This window comes from Patella vulgata, chromosome 1 (genome assembly GCF_932274485.2).
Source record: "Patella vulgata chromosome 1, xgPatVulg1.2, whole genome shotgun sequence".
Taxonomy (NCBI): Eukaryota; Metazoa; Mollusca; class Gastropoda; family Patellidae; genus Patella; species Patella vulgata.
This window is the reverse complement of record NC_065879.2, coordinates 94,260,655-94,278,859: the sequence shown is the minus strand read 5'-3', so window position 1 is coordinate 94,278,859 and position 18,205 is coordinate 94,260,655. Positions and strand designations below refer to the sequence as shown.

Genomic DNA, 18,205 nt, shown 5'->3' with positions numbered 1-18,205 from the left:
ATGCCGCCAAAAACACTGCTTAAGAAGACACCTGACCCTTCCTTCCTCCCTTAAGAACATCCCCTTTACCCCCTGAGAGAGGGGTTAATTCGACTTCCGCATATGCCAAATCCCCTTCCATCCCGGATAAGAACGACAAAAAGGGGGGCGTATAGGTGAAATGAACAAAATGACGATTTAATTCGACTTATGCGTACAACGATCAACTTTCATGCATACGTAGACAGGGGGCAGTAGTAAAAAAAAACATCATATGTCAAGTCAAAAAATATGCACTGGACACGGGTAGACCACCCACCCCTTAAAATCTTGCGTAAAAAAATTTGCACCATCATTTTTAAGAAAAGACCACCCAAAAATCATGTGCAAGAAAATGTGTTCCTCACAGTTGCTTATTAGACCACCCTAAAATCTTGTGCAAGAAAATGTGTTTCTTGAAATATCTCATTTTAGACCACCCAAAAGTATGTGCAATAGGCCTACCTAACTACTAAAAGGCTGAACAATAGAACAAATGACAAGACGATATGTTATAAATACAGTATTTATATTGAGTGGATGTTCGCCAAAATTCTGAGTCTGAATTATTAGCAAAGATAGTCTAAGACTGCCCATATGCAGAGACAGGCTAAAATATATGAACTTAGGCTTGTACCTATTCATTTATTGTGCTTTCCCTGATCCAGCCTGATCCACTCAAATCTACTGATCACAGGTTGACCAATTTTGACCAGAGTGTGAAGAAGTAAAAGATTCCCCAAATCTCATCTCGGCATGCTGCGGTGTTGTGGGTAAAAAAATATGTTGACCCTCTCCACACGACGTGTTTATTCGGAGTGGGCTGGCAAACCAAATTGACAGGACAAAAGTCGATCAAATCACGGGATAACTATTGAATGAAATGATAAGGCTTTGAAATATTAATGAATATTTATGTAAATAAACATATACAAGAAACAGGAGTTACAGTACAAACATAAACAAGTTGACAGTTTTCTTTGTTGACAGTTCTAATTCAATAATTAGAGTCCACGAGTCACGGAATTCACAGTTCACAGAGTTCATGGTTCACAGAGTTTATGATGTCTATGGAGATTGCCATGTTAAAAAGCATGGGTTTTCACGAAATTAAAGTTCACTTTCCCCGGAGGAATTATAAAATTAATCATAGTCGTCACTTTACGACACACACATATAAAGTTCACCATTCACTTGTATCACAATTGTCCTAAAAACATAGTTACCAAACACCACACTGAGACCGGGAAAAAAAACAGTATCGACACGGCATTGTAACATGCTTAAGGGTGAATTTTGCGTTTTGATTGGTGGATTAGACACTGTCGATTGGACAATATATAACACCCCTCTGTTTTAGAAAGGCGAATAACTGCGTATATAAATATTACCGGTACAGTGTAGGCCTACTTTTTTTTCATTTTGTGCTCAGCCATCTTCCTCAACTCAAATCATTATTGACAAATATCTTCAAGAAATTCTGCTCAAATGACCATCACACTATTTTCAAACTTCATCCAAACACATCTCTGAAATATATAAAACAGAAGAAAATCAGTCATAAACAGGCATCATAAATTATTCGTAACTAAGCATAGCAGTGCCAGTGTGGACAATTTTGTTTTGTTTTTTTGCACTCCGTCTCCGCAGTGTTTACTTTAGGCTAAAGTGGACAATTTAAATCAAAGTTTGCTCAAATTCTGAATAACATAATCCGCCTGATAATGAGTTTAGTCTCAAGAAATTGTTTGAAAATATACTCACTAGAGTAGGTGAGGTGAAATAGCAGCTGTGATGGGCCTAGGATAACGGGAAATTATGCTAAAATTGACAATGATTGACAACACGTCAGAACGATATTATACATAGCAACCACTTGAATCCTAGGCATCACATAGTTTTATAAGGGTATTCTGAGGGGTGTATGCAAGAACTGCTCTTCTCTGAATAGCGATGCCAAACGCCGCTAGAGGCGCTGGCTGTCCTATTATTGGTTTGCTAAAAAACCTGACCGAAAAATGTACCGTTTCTACTACGGGGTCTCATGAATATTCAGGAAGTCAAAACGTGGTCACGTGGCACTTTTCCGGAACCTGGTGAGCTGAAGTTAGCGGACTGCCATAGCAGGTAAGATTTTGATCGAATTTTCGCTTATTTTTCTTGTTTTTAATTTTTAAATGTAATAGAAACTTTGAAAAAAAGAGCATTCCGCTCGAGATATCGACATTTTTGGATAGCCTGGTATATATTTTGTATAGTTTGAGCTTTTGTTTTGCCAAAATCCTCCGTAGGAATTGGCAATAAGACGGAAAGTAGAACCGGGGAAGAATCAGGGAAAGACAACTCTTGGTAGGTGCGTGTATGGGATCAGACCACAATGAATGATTTATTTTTTTTTAACCTAACTTTTGCAAACTTCAGTGTGAACTATTTAGATGTTTTTGCAAATTTAATAACATTACTTGTAAAAAAAAATGGACTTTTGAGAAAAATATACCCCCAAATATTGAAATAAGACTGACTTGTCATAGGCAAAATGAAAATGTGTATCTCATTTATTTTAAAGCTTATATTTACTATGGAAGAAGAGTATTCACAACCATTATTCATAACAGATTCTGAGGAGAGTGAAAAAGAAATTGGAGAAAGTGAATCTCAAGTAAGGCATTTCAATCTGTACTTTAGGACAATTATTATACTATGTTTATTTGATGCAGCACTCTTTTATTATAACTTTAAAAAAACATAATCGGAAGAGGCCAGGGATTATATTGCTCTGTACCAAATCAATTTTATTTTCCAGGCACAGATGCAAGCTCCAAGATTCATGCCACTTTTCACTCCACGCTTTAGTTCTGAGAATACAGCATTGATATTTTTTATCACTGTATGCAATTTTTTACTCATTGTTGTACATCTTTTTTTTTTAAATTTTATAACCAGAGATATTTGTTATTTATAGAGAAGGGGTGATTCTTTCTTTAATAATGTCATAACATTCGATTACTTTTCCATGTAACTTTTTGTATTTGCATATGACTTTGATGACGTCCAGTCATGCCAAAAAAGAAATTATTTTGTCATGTGTAATCCCTGTGATTATATCATATATTGTTAATTTTTTTAAGTTTTATATTTTTGGTTTTGTAGTTGGTAGTTTTCATATGATTGATGTTGATCATGATACACAGTTTTGTTTTCTGTTATTTTTAGATTTAGGTCATAAGTTTTCACCCAGAAAAATTCTATTATTTATTTATTTTTGTTGATTTTAAGTTTTATTGATTTTATTAATTGAAATAAAGATATTTTTATTGATCATAATACTTGTGATTTTCCATTCCTGAAACAACTATTTTTGTCTGTGTGTTTTGCATGTGTATGTATCCAGGAAAAGACTGTGAATATTTTAATAGCCTCTAGACCTACAGGGGGGTTGGATGGCTGAATGGTTAGCGTGCGCGTGCTGTATCATAAAGTCTGTCATTGAGTCGACTGGCGTGGTTTCGAATCCCCGGTTGTACGTGACAAGGAGTAGGGTCGCCTGTCCAACCTCGTGGGTTTTCTCCGGGTCCTCCGGTTTCCTCCCACTGCTAAAGACCCCTACGCGCAAGCGAATTATTGAAATAAAATTAAACCATATGTTAGTCCCGAAATGACCTAGTTTGTGTCGAGTGGACGTTAAACCCCATTTCTCTCTCTCTCTAGACCTACAGTTGACCCGTGACCTTACACTTTCTGTATGACCTTGACATGGTATAGTCAAAAAATGCAATTCGAGTAGCTGATGCCTAATAAAAAAACACGATAACAATGTGAAAACATTATTTGTGTATCTATCACATCAAAAAACGGGTTGGGTAAATATTTCAAAGCCCTGGGACTTCTACATGGTTTGTTATTAACTATCACGTCATTTTTTTGCTGTGACCTTGAACGAAAATTGTCTCGGTCGTAAGTTTGAGAGTCTGTAGCACACACACTATATAACCGAAGAGTCTCCCGATAATTTGATTCAATCCAGTACATCTTGAACTTCAAATTCTGCAAGTTTCGTTGATCTACCTATTATAGTGTCTGAGATATTAGCTTCGGTCAGGTTTTTTACGTTTTAAAAAAAAAGCCGTATTTTAGTGCCTCCAATTCGCGGTCTTCAAAATGCCATAACTTTTTTAATTTTCAATATTTTTTCAAAATTCTTTCAGATTATTAAATCTAAATAGTTGACGCTTGCAGTGCAATAATCATATTAGAGACATTTTGTGTATTTAAAAACCCTTTGGCAACGCTACTCTGAACAAGAACTAGTTCAACTAGCAATAAAATTGTGTTGACGGTCTGCAATTAAAATAATGAAGTTTAACAACTCACCCATGTTAAAGTTATCGAAACTTCGAAAGTGTGTTAGCCACAATTCTAACCCTAACCCTTCAGAACAGTTTTAGATAAACCTAACCCTAACCCTAGGAAAGATATTTCTCAGATATTCAAGATCAAGTATTGTGCAGTGTGTAGCCATCGTTGTTGCCAAGAGTTATCCCTGTGTAGTCTCGGTTAACAGGCCGTAACTAATTCATTCACGACTGGCACTAGCCTACCTACCGGTCAAAAAGACCACACTTAGTTTAAGGCTAATTTACTAATCTTTTTAAAAATCTCCAAACGTTAAAAATATTTTAATTGAAATATTCGAATAGCATTTTCTTTCATAATTTATTTACCAGCGACCCAAGACTCAAGCATATTAAATTTGAATTTATCTTCGCTTGGATTCGACCACTAATTCGACACAACTCGGTAAAACGGCAGCACGTCACAACGTTTTCTTGCGTCAAAATTGATTTGCAGTAGTGATCGTTTCTATCCTGTTCTATCATGAGTGAGGAGGAGAAATGCTTTTTTTCTTTCAGAACTCTGTTAGTCCACCCAATTTTCTTACCCGGAAATGCTTTTTTTCTTACAGAACTCTGTTAGACCACCCAATTTTCTTACCCGGAAATGTTTTTTTTTCTTTCAGAGCTCTGTTAGACCACCCAATTCTTACCCGGAAATGTTTTTTTTCTTTCAGAACTCAGACCACCCAATTTTCTTACCCGGAAATGCTTTTTTCCTTGCAAAACTCAGTTAGACCACCCAATTTTCTTACCCGGAAATGCACATTTTCTTGCATTTTTTCGGCTGGCACACCCAACGCACCCCCAGTTGTTTTTTTTTCATTTTTTTTTACAGTTGCCCCCTGACGTACACTAAAATCAGATGTCATCAAAAACACTGCTTAAGAAGACCCCCGACGCTCCCTTCTTCCCTTAAGAACACCCCCTTTACCCCCAGAGAGACGAGTTAATTCGTCTTCCGCGTTAGTTCGCTAGAACATAACACTAACTTAAGAACGCGAAATCCTCTTCTATCCCGGAAAAGAACGAAAAAGCGCGGGACCCATGGGTGAAATGAACAAAATGACAATTTAATTCGACTTTTGCGTACAACGATAAACTTTCGTGCATATGTCGATCAAAATCAGATGTCATCAAAATCACTGCTTAAGAAGGCCCACGACCCTTCCTTCCTCCCTTAAGAACACCCCTTTTACCCCCCTGAGAGACGAGTTAAGTCGACTTCCGCGTACAACATTAATTTTTTTCGTTAAAAGTTTCACTATTGGTCCACTAGAACATAACACTAACTTAAGAACGCGAAATCCCCTTCTATACCAGATAAGAACGACAAAACGGGGGACCCATGGGTGAAATGACCAAAATGATGATTTAATTTGACTTTTGCGTACAACGATCAACTTTCGTGCATACGTCGACCAACCTCAGATGTCATCAAAAAAACTGCTTAAGAAGACCCACGACCCCCCCCCCCCTCTTTGAGATGAGTTAATTTGAATTCCACGTACAACATTAATTTTTTTCGTTAAAAATGTCACTAATGGTTCACTATAACAGAACTTAAGAACGCGAAATCCCCTTCTATCTCTCATAATGACGAGAAAACGGGGAACGGGGCAAGGATGAAATAGCCAAAACTGACGATTTAAGTCAACTTCAGCCTACACGAATACCGACCACCCCCATTCACTTAATTTGATAATGGTGTTGGGTTTTCTTTTTGTTTGGGGGGGAGGGTAAATGTCTATTTTCTGTCTTGTCTGCAGGTTTATCTTGTAGTTTTCAAGAACTCCGAAATCAAGGCTTCTTCTCTTGGCACATTAGTAACTAGGTCGACAACATGGTACGGGAGCAATTCATTGGAGTCCATAATGAAAATATCACTTCGTCTGGGACATCTAGGAATATTAAGAGTATGACTAATCCTACAGATTGTTTTAGGTGAAACAGAATGGACGTCAGGAGCTTTTAGGGTCATCAACCAAATCTCCGAGAGCAGAGCTATATAAAACTAGCCCGTGGAAACGCTTAACAAAAAGTTGAGTTAACTTATCTCTGATGGGGGTAAAGGGGTAGTTCTTAAGGGGCTCGGACATCTACTGTAGCAGAGTTTTGCAAATGTAATCTGAGGTAAGTTTACATTGGCAGGAAGGATGATGAGGTAGGCTGAAGTTGACTTAAATCGTCAGTTTTGGCCATTTCATCCTTGCCCCGTTCCCCATTTTCGCGTCCTTATCCGAGATAGAAGGGCATTTCTGGTTCTCAAGTTAGTGTTATGTTCTAGCATGGCCGCAGATCCCTGCTTTTCACTGGGGGGATTTCATATGCCCCCCCCCCCCCCGAAAAAAGCATCGATAAAATTTCAAAAGTCTTATTTTCAGCCAGGGAAATGTAGCCTATATTTCCGAACATGCCGATGTACAATGCCCAGAAATGGTCTCAGATAGCATTTTGAGGCATCCTAATTTTAAAAAATCTTCCGGGGGAGGCACCAAGACCTCCGCTAAATTCGCGCCTGTAGCGCACGTGGCGTATGCCTTCGCCCGCCGTACTCTCTCAGCGTCTCCCAAAACGTGAGTCCTATTTTCAGGCTGAGGATATTTCCCCTTGGTTCAAAAATGCCCGGTCTTTGATGTAACCCAGATCTGAGAATGATCTCTTCATGACCTCAGCAGCTTATGCTCAGAGCTGGCCACTTGAGAAATTATTCATCACATTTTCATCCGTGACCGGCAATTTATTAGCCTATTTATATCCTTATATTGGGAGGACTTCTTTGATTAATCAGTCCATATCATCTGTGGTTTACTGTTTATATTTTTAAAGTTTAATAATAAATATTTTTAACTTTTACCGTATTCGTATTAGAAATGTCCAAAATATTTATAATAACTAATGATGGTGCCAGATATCATCGAGTCATGTACCTACTATGGACTTCCGTTCAATATGAGGTACAAACGAATTATAAATCAGAATTTAGAGGTGCCTAGGCAGCCTAAACACCGATTGAATTATTCAAATTGGATTTATGTTTGAACTTTGAAATGATATGGTTGAAATTGAAACGAACGATTATAGAAATTTAATATTTTAAGAATTACACTCACCGAGTTTAAACTACATATTTTATTGATAATTAATTATATTATAATATGTTGGTATTTGATGACGGCCTGTCGGCTGAAATTATTCATTATGATGAAATAAAGAATATTCCTCATCCCTTATTTGTGTAGCTATTGATTATTCTCGCTCAAAAACGACAAATTATTCTCGGTACGTTCATCTCTGCAGAATGCTCAGAAATGGTCTCAGATATCGTTTGCAGGCATCTGCTTTCAAATTTTTTTGGGGGAGGACCCCCAGCCCACACCCCTAAAATTTAATAAGATCTGCGGCCATGTGTTCTAGTGAACCAATAGTGAAACTTTTAACAAAACAATTAATGCTGTACGCGGAATTCTAATTAACTAATCTCTAAGGGTGGGGGGGGATAAAGGGGGTCTTCTTGTGGGTCTTCTTAATCAGTGTTTTTGATGACATCTGAGGTTGGTCGACGTATGCACGAAAGTTGATCGTTGAACGCAAAAGTCAAATTAAATCGTCATTTTGGTCATTTCACCCATGGGTCCCCCGTTTTGTCGTTCTTATCTGGTATAGAAGGGGATTTCGCGTTCTTAAGTTAGTGTTATGAGAACAAAAACGAAGCTACTGGACCAACTAAAAGAGGAACGGGACACGAGAAATGAAGATCTACAAATGACGAAAGTGAGAAACAGTGTTTTGTGCGATGAGCTGGACCGAATTTATGAACAAAATGTTATAATAGACAGAATTAAAGAAGAGTTTGAAGATGATAAAAATGGACAAGGTAAACTTTATTCGGTAATTAACAACCCGTAATGTTTCTTGGCCGACTGTATATTTAGTATTTTTGTTGTAAAGCAGATGTTATGTTCAGGGCGGAATCCAGTAGCTTGACTCGTTATGGCATAATACCCCCTTTGTATTTTGAAGATGTAAATCTCACATTGTTTACATTATTATTACGTGTTCATATCCATTTAGTTTATATCTATCTTCATTTATTCTTTAATATCGACATATTTCAGATGTAGAAATAAATGAATCCAATTATTCGTCAGTTGATATTCAAGCAAGGGATGGGAAACTGCTGATAAAACAAGAACCTCTAGATGTATACCAGACTGATGATATAGACTGTAGTCTACCAACAGATGATAAACTACTGGTAAAACAAGAACCTATAGATGTACATCAGACTGATGATATAGACTGTAGTCTACCAACAGATGATAAACCAGTTGATAAACGGCTGATAGAACAGGAATTTTGGAATATAGATGAGGCTGATGATAGCGACTGTAGTCTATCAACAGATGATAAACCAGTTGATAAACGGCTGATAGAACAGGAACTTTGGAATATAGATGAGACTGATGATAGCGACTGTAGTATACCGATAAATGATCCACGGCTAATTAAACCAAATTCACCGGATAAATTAGTAGACGGCATTTTAAAAGGTTGTCAACCTAATATAAACTACGATATAATCCTACCTAGGCAGTTCATTTATTTTTGCCACTTTACTAATGGATTTTTGCACATGATTCCCGTCCCGTTAAGTAGTGGACTGTATATGTTCACATTTTGTCTATAATAACCATTAATTAAAACATTGATAATAATAAACACTAATTATAATTACATCGACAATTGTTCTCCATCTCCATGGCACAGCCTTGTTGACATGAAAAATATATAGTAATTAATCAGTTTGTCTGATGTAAACACGAGTTTGTCTTCTAACTTTACATACATCAACTTGTCTGGTTATTTATACAAAACAAAAACAGATTATATGTTTAAAATATGATTCATAATGCGTTAACCTTAATATGTATTCTTTTTATTTTTATACATTTTAGACACAGTTGTTGAAAATATAAATGAGACTTGTGACGTTATACAACCAACTGTTTTGTCGTCTACTACAAGACCAGATATAGATCAGACTCATGAAGTATCCCAGCTAGCTGGTGATCAACAAGGTATAACACAATATTCACACGCCATATTAAATGTTATAAATGATCTAAATTATGGACTAGTAAAAACTGTCGCCATCTGTTTAACGCACATTATAGATACCCATATTAACATATTGAGTATGTTCAACGCAGATTATAGATACCCATGATTAAAATGTTGAGGGGGAGAAGTGTATTACATAGGCTGAGACTGTTATAAAATCTCATTCAGATGTCTTGAATAAAGTATTGTTTTATAAAATCATAAGGCTGGGGACAGATGAATAGTGTGCTTAGTTAAGGTTCATCAAGGTCTCTTCGGATCAAGAGGGAGGGTTGTGCAAAGGCATTGGACTATTCGAATCGTGGCGTGGACTGATCAGAACTGTTAGATGTTTTCTAGTGTAGTCCTAACTTGTCAGGGATATGATATCACATATCGTAGCAAATTTACTCCAGTTATTTAGGATGAGGCGAGAGAAATTGAAGAAAATAGGATGAACGGCAATTGTCCATGAGGGGTAATATAACACTAACTTCTAAACTACCAGTATCTGATAAAACCACTTTGTTTTTGAGTTCATGACAATGAAAATAGAAACATTGAATAAATATTAGACTCACAAAAAAATACAAACATTTTATCGACTTGTTCATCATAAATATTAGAGTTAACGTAATCAAAGTGAAATTTGCACGTGGACGTTTTATGCCGTTGTCCCTGTCCGTTCAGACGTCTGTTCTTATTTGTTTGTGGAAACTCTACGGGTCACAATTTGTTCAAAATAAACTAAAAAAAGTAGGGGATATTGAAATACAAATACCTATGCAGGTTGTGATATGATAAATAGTCATGGACACTTGACATGTTTTGAGAGTGTGTTCACAGATGAAGAACTTATCGCCCCAACAGAACCACTGTGCGACACGCAATAGCGCCATACACGTGAGAGGGGTTCATTGTCAAATTTGACACTTCAAGGAAAGGTTGATGAAAACTGCCGCGTGCTGGTTTATCCTATCCATGTTTGCTTTCCTTCTGTTCTTGTATAAGATTTACTGTTTAGCGTATCTTTGCTTTAGTGTGTAACGTTTAATTTGATCGGGAAAGGTGTTCGTCGACGTCAACGTCAACCGACAACACTGCAAGAACTGGCCGTGGCACTGCAAGAGGAGTGGGTCAGATTGCCCTAAATCGTGATTGGGCGGTTGATTAGGAGCATGCCACGACGAATTGCTGAATGTCTGAGGATTGGTGGAGCAATTACTCATTATTAAGACAAAAATCAAAAACGTACATTTTCACTTTTGACATTTTATCTCTTTGCGAGTGAATGGGGCCATCAGATAAGCCTGCTTATGTTCATGTGTAGGCAATTGGCCTGTTATTAACATACACTGGTTACCTCTAATAAAAACAGCAGTGCATTTCCGCAGTCTTGTATTGTTTCTGAACATCCCCTACTTTTTTTGAAGAGTATATATGTTTATATTCCAACGACCTCGGATGTGTTGGACTTCAGCACGTATCCGACCATAACTTTCTGGATTAATGCACCCGATTGTACGAAAATGGGTTCACGATGTCTAAGTTGGTAAGACGCTGGCTCGCAAGCCTGGAGGTCGGGTGTTCGACCCCTGCATTGGCATGGAAAGTTCATCCAGATTTTCCGGCGTGGCCCCCCCCCCCTTGTTAGCGGTGCAGGACTGAGGGCTTGACAAGGGCAGATGTCTAATGTTTGGGATGGGGCGAAAAACCGAGGTCCCTGTACACATTGGTGTGCACGTAAAAGATCCCTTGGCAGTTGGAATTCGATATAAGAGTAGGCCCTGGCGCGGTGCCCAATGAGTAAGACGTTGGCTCGCTAAGCTGGAGGTCACATGTTCGATTTAGGTGTGGTTTTCTCTTATCACAGGTGCTCGACAGGGTCGCTGGCAAGGGACAACATATAGTCGCCTGACGGGACAAACAACTGAGGTCCGGTGTACACTGTATGGCGTAGATGGGCATATTCCTTTCTTCATATTCCAAGTCGGGGCAGAACAGTATAGGATGGCAAACCCTATTTCGTTTCATTTCCAGTGTGTTCAATTGGGACCCCCCCCCCCCCCCGCGACCTTTTATTTATTTATTATCGTGATTCGAGGTAATATGTTATGTAATTTGGGATCGGTTATTGTAGTATTGTTTGTGATCTATGAAGGTTATGGTCATATTATTTTTCCGTAAAGATCATCTGGTCACATTATGGTTAAAATCTAATAAGATCATGTGACAAACAGTTTGATATATGCATAACGTCATTATGGATTCTGTGACGTTGAGATCACCTTTACGTCATCCGTGGCAACCAATAATGTTCGGTAACCATGCGTCGTATCTAAACGTACCAATTATATGACACGTTTCCTTATTAAATTTTGTTTCAATTATACGACAGTGTTAATTTTTGAAACGTTATTTTATTTGTTCTATAGTCAGTGATTCAAATCCAACATTTATGTTACTTATTACATTTTAGTATTATACATAATGTACCTCAATTCATATATTTCAGATATTACAACTTTATTGACACCAGGCCACCGCTCATCAAATCTAGAGTCTTGTCTACAATCCACTTCCCAACATCAGGATCTAGAGTCTGGTCAACCATCAACATCACGGTGTCTAGATTCTAGTCATATTAATCAACGTAAAGATGATACAACACCAGTTAAAACATCACCTGTTTACGATGATGATAAAGTTGTTAGACCAGTAGATAAAGATACATTATTTAATTTTTGTGAACATGGTACATTAGAAGAATTAAAATCTATTTTATCAGATAAAACAATTGATATAAATAATACAGGTATATTCAATAGGACAGCCATGTTTTATTGTATTAAATCGGATATCCAACCTATAGAGAAACTAGAATTATTGATATCATATGGTGCTAAACTTAATGTTAAAGATCGGCGTGGTAATAGTTTATTACATGTAGCGTGTGAGTATGGATGTGTAGAAACTGTTAAATGGTTGTTAAATACAGGTAGGGTAGATATAGAGAGTAAGAATGAATGAATGAATGAAACACCAATATTTAAAGCAATAGGTTCAGATAAACAACCTGTAGAGCAACTACAGTTGTTGATATCATATGGTGCTAAACTTGATGTTAAAGATAGGTGTGGTAATAGTTTATTACATGTAGCGTGTAAGTATGGTTGTGTAGAAACTGTTGAATTGTTGTTAAATACAGGTAGGGTAGTTATAGAGAATGGAATTATATTTGATGCTATACGTTCACACCAACAACCTGGAGAGAAACTAGAATTATTGATATCATATGGTGCTAAACTTAATGTTACAGATAGGTTGGATAATAGTATATTACATGAGGCGTGTTGGTATGGATGTGTAGAAACTGTTAAATTGTTGTTAAATACAGGTAGGGTAAATATAGAGAGTAAGAATAAGGATTATGAAACCCCAATACTTGTAGCTATAATTTCAGATAAACAACCAACAGAGAAGATGCGATTGTTGGCAAATTTTGGTGCTAATCTTGATGTAAAATTTTCAAATCGTTATTACGCACGTGAATTGTCCCAGAGGCAGCAGGGATTTATTTACCCAGGTTATAGTCTACTGCATTACATATGCAAACGTCATAAAGTAGAAGATGTTAAATTTTTGTTTAGTAAAAATATAGATATAGAGATAAGAAACACAGCAAATGAAACTCCAATAATATCGGCCATGCGTACATCAACACAATCAATACAAAAGGTCGAACTATTATTAGACAAGGGTGCTCAACTAAATCATTCCTCCAGTATACTTCACTATGCCTGTCAATATGGTAATCTAGATTGTGTTAAATACTTTATTGATAAAGGTTTCAATATTGAGACTAGAAATGATAAAAATGAAAGTCCGTTAGTGTCAGCTATTCGTTCAACAATTCGGCCATTACAAAAGTCCCAGATGTTATTAGATGTAGGTGCTCGACTAGATCATTCCTCCAGTATATTTCACTATGCCTGTCAATATGGTAATCTAGACTGTGTTAAATACTTAATTGATAAAGGTTTCAATATTGAGACTAGAAATGATAAAAATGAAAGTCCTTTAATGTTAGCCATTTGTTCAACAAACCGGCCATTACCAAAGGTCAAGATGTTATTGGATGCAGGTGCTAAGCTAGATAGTTCACCGAATATACTTCACTATGCATGTCAATATGGTAGTCTATACTGTGTAAAGTATTTTATAAACACGAAAGAATTCAATATAGAAAGTAGGGATGATAATAATCGAACACCTCTGTTTGATTGTGTTTTGACAAAACGAAATAATTTTATAAATAAAATAGAATTATTACTGTCTATGAATGTTAATAAAATGGTTAGAGATACAAATAATTTGAGTGTATTACAATTTGCTCGTCAACATGCTAGAAAACCACATGTACAATATCTTATTAAAAATAGTTTTACTGATTAATGAATAGCTTATAGAAAACCGTAAATTATAAAATTATTTTTGAAACTACATCTATTGGGTAGCAAGGTACTGCCATTTGAATGAGGCGTGCACGTAAAAGATCCTTGGAGAGTTGGAATTTAAACCACCGTTATATTTTAATATTGTATACCATATATAGACATTGACCTGTATTATATACATTGACCTGTATTATAGACATTGACCTGTATATCTATATATTTATATCACAGTTATTATTGGATTATATCTGTATAAATATTTATCATATATGAATAAACTGAAGGTAAATAAAACAAACTATATTTATTTTATTGGTAACCTTGATCAATAGACATGTGACTGAATGTAGGACATGTTGTTAATTAGAATAGAATAAAGAGATACAGGGAAGAGGGTTTAACGTCTACTCAACATATGTAGGTCATTATGGGACTAACATATGGTAAGCTATATCTTTATTCTACTAATTCGCGTGAACAGGACTCTTAATCAGTGGGAGGAAACCGGAGGGAACCCACGAAGTTATGCAGGCGACCCCTCAACTCCTTGACGGATTAAACTCCAAGAACTGAAATGAAACCGGGTTCAACGTCCTCCTTTTCTACACCAATCGAACGTCCTGAATTTATGAACCATAATTTATGATCGTAATTTGAACTGTTACGGCTTTTTTACGTAACCACCAATGTGTATATGGTACCTCGGTTTTTTCGTCCCACCCGAACGACCACACACTTTCTCACCAGCCCTAACCCTTCTCTCAAACCTACAAGCCTGCCCACAAGCCTGGGGATCATGTAATGAATAATTCAAGTTCATTGTAAAGGTATGTAAATTTGTACGTTACCCTATATGTAGATTTCAATAGCGTCTGAAATGAAATGAAATGGGGGGGGGGGGGGGGCTTAACGTCCTACTGTTCTGCTCCTCAACTGGGCTAATGAAGACGGGCATACGCCATACAGTGTGCAATGAGGGAAATTTTGCCCGGGCAGCGGCGCTACGGCCTACTCTTATATCGAATTCCCACTGTCAAGGGATCTTTTACGCGCACGTCAATGTGTACATAGGACCTCGGTTTTCGTCCCATCCGCACGACTAGACAGCTGTCCTTGTCAGGCCCTTCGTCCTGCATTACTGGCAAGGGAAACCACGCCAGAAAATCTAGATAAACTTTCTCAGCCAATGCAGGGATCGAACACCCGACATCCCGGCTAGCGAGCCAGCGTCTTACCCACTTAGCCACCGTGATCTCCTCAATGGCGTCTGCAAATCCATTCGGTAGAAGGGGGCGTATTTTTAACAGCATGTTGTGTTGCACTTATGGCCGAGGTATGTACATTTGTACGTTGCCCTATATTTAGATTTACTGACACTAGCGAGGTAAGCAAGGTCGTATTTTCTCACTAAAATGTTCCTTTACATTATACGGGCGTTCACAGGGACTGACACGCGACCGTCTAGCAGTGCAAAGTTGCCCAGTAAAATTGACTGGGAAGCGAAACTGTTTCGATAAGGATTCAATACGACGGTTCCTGGACGTACAAGGCGGGTGTAATGAGACAGACCTACGTTTAGAGCTGAACCACGGCAAAGAAACAGTGATAAGTTCAATCTGTTTCACAGAGATCTTCTAATATCTCTGTAACAGATGACTGTTTCGATACGTGACGTCACATCAGGCGCCGCCAATCATTGGCTCAATAGCGCGTGCATTGTTTACACCAGCGACTGCCAGGCAGGCAACGCCCACATTTTGCAAGAGATGGATAGAGAACAAGTTAAAAACAAACGGGATTTTTTGTACAATCAGGGGCAATAATCCAGAAAGTTATAGTCTGAAATGCGCAAATATCAAAAGGGACGGCGATCTTTGGGATATAAAGAGATGTTTTAAGCTTCATCACAATTAGATAAAAATTGTGACCTCTAGAGGATCCACAACCTTCGTACTTTTACACAATTTGCGTACAAAGAGCGGCCATTTTGTCGGGCAGTTTCATTTTGATTTTCCCGAAATACAAATTCAACCTTCATTATGGTGGAATGGTGAAATATTTAAACGGTTTTTAAAATCGGAAAAAAAATTGTGACCTCTAAAGAATCCGCAAGCTAAAAATGCCATTTTTCGAACAATCAGGGGCCATAATCCAGGACGTTAAATTCGGGTATCCGCGATTATCGAAAGGATAATGGTGATATATTCACACATATTTTTTTAAATCAGATAAAAATTGTAAACTCTACAGGGACCACAAGTTAAAAACGTGAGTTTTTGTTCAATCAAGGGCCATAAAATTCAGGAAGTTACGATCCGATATGCGCGGATACCGAAAGGAACCAAGAATTTTGGGTTATAAACTTACATTTCAAGTTTCATCAAAATCAGAAGAAAATTGTGACCTCTGAAGGGTCCACAACTTTGATATACCATATTTTTACGCTATTTGAGAACGAGGGACGTCCATTTCGTCAGGAAGTTATGGTTATAAACTTACATTTCAGGTTTCAACAAAATCGGATAAAAATTGTGACCTCTATAGGGTCCACAAACTTGATATACCATATTTTTACGCTATTTTGTCTATCAGTTTTTGGCCGATTTTCACGAAATTCGAACTCAGCCATCCTTAGGGTATAACGGTTATATACTAAAACGGTTTTTTAAATCAGATAAAAATTATGACCTCTATAGGTTCCACAAGCTAAAAACGCGATTTTTCGTACAATCAGGGGCCATAATTCAGGAAGTTACGGTCCGATATGCGCTAATATCGAAAGGAATCGGGATATTTTGGTTATAAACTTACATTTCAAGTTTCATCAAACTAAAATTAAAATTGTGGCCTCTATAGGGTCCACAAGCTAAAAACGTGATTTTTCGTACAATCAGGGGCCATAATCCATGAAGTTTCGATCCGATACACGCCAATATTGAAAGCTACCGAGATAAACCTATATTTCAAGTTTCCTCAAAATCGGATAAGAATTGTGACCTGTAGAGTGTCCACAAACAATTGTGGACGGACGGACGTCCGGACGGCCAGGAGCGACGACAATATACGTCCACATGAAAATGTGAACGTATAAAAATATATACCAGTATTATTTAACAATCTACGTGTAATATGCTCTACTGTATTAACATTTAACAACCAACGTGTAATATACTGTATCACACTCTACTGTTTTTACATTTAACAATCAACGTGTAATATGCTCTACTGTATTAACATTTAACAACCAACGTGTAATATACTATATCACACTCTACTGTTTTTACATTTAACAATCACCGTGTAATATGCTCTACTGTATTAACATTTAACAACCAACGTGTAATATACTGTATCACACTCTACTGTTTTTACATATAACAATCAACGTGTAATATGCTCTACTGTATTAACATTTAACAACCAACGTGTAATATACTGTATCACACTCTACTGTTTTTACATCACATTAACATGTATTAAATCCAGAATAATCCTTAGTTAGCTTGTGTTGATGGAGCCCTGGTTCTAGATTGGCACTCTGACTTTAACTCCGAGCTCAGACCCCAAGTTCACAAAGCATTCGCAGATTTAAGTTAAGAATTTACTCAACATGCAAACACTGTTTATGAGAAATATCTTTGATCCAGAACCACAAAACTTTGCACATACTTTCTTATCGATGCATTTGATACATTAAAACAAAAAAAGTTTTATAAATGGCTATATATTAGTTATAATAAGGAAAACAATTTTGAGTGAATTCTTAACTTTAGTCTGAGAATGCTTTGTGAACTTGGGGCCTGGTCTCAACTCCGCGCTCTGGACCCAACTAACGTTTAGATCACGTTTTTTTTTATCTCCTGGGAACTGGTCAGATGTCCAGCCCCAAAAATCAGCCCACACACTTCAGGCGAGGATGGACTGTGCTAAGATAGGATAGAAAGCGTTAGCCAATCAACTACTGACAGGTGTTGGGGTGTGTGACCACGCTGACAAACGATGTCAAAACGATTACACAGCTGGGCTATTGCATAATGTCAGATAAGCTTTCTGGTCATTTGGTCATGGGTCGACCATCTGACTATGCGTGATATTAAATTAATAACTCCCCTCCTCGTGTCATAGCTGACATGATAGGCATATTTAATTAATCCAACTTTCATGTGTCAAAGGTGACATGCTAGAGTTTCCATAGTATACCCCTATTACGTAACAATTATAGTAAGCAGGTATATG

At 37.3% G+C, this 18,205-nt stretch overlaps 1 protein-coding gene and 2 long non-coding RNA genes across 6 annotated transcripts in view; 2 read left to right on the top strand and 1 right to left on the bottom strand.

Moving 5' to 3' along the window:
- Nucleotides 1-18,205, top strand: part of LOC126816854 (zinc finger protein 239) — a 138,659-nt gene that overhangs the window by 84,546 nt on the left and 35,908 nt on the right. The window lies entirely within an intron of this gene.
- LOC130012485 (uncharacterized) lies at nucleotides 919-1,937 on the bottom strand. Its single transcript, XR_008787922.1, has 2 exons — nucleotides 1,783-1,937; nucleotides 919-1,547 (listed from the first exon to the last, which is right to left on the bottom strand). It is a non-coding gene; the product is annotated as an uncharacterized LOC130012485 (long non-coding RNA).
- Nucleotides 2,019-3,250, top strand: LOC126818919 (uncharacterized). The gene is made up of 3 exons (XR_007679413.2): nucleotides 2,019-2,145; nucleotides 2,585-2,677; nucleotides 2,822-3,250. It is a non-coding gene; the product is annotated as an uncharacterized LOC126818919 (long non-coding RNA).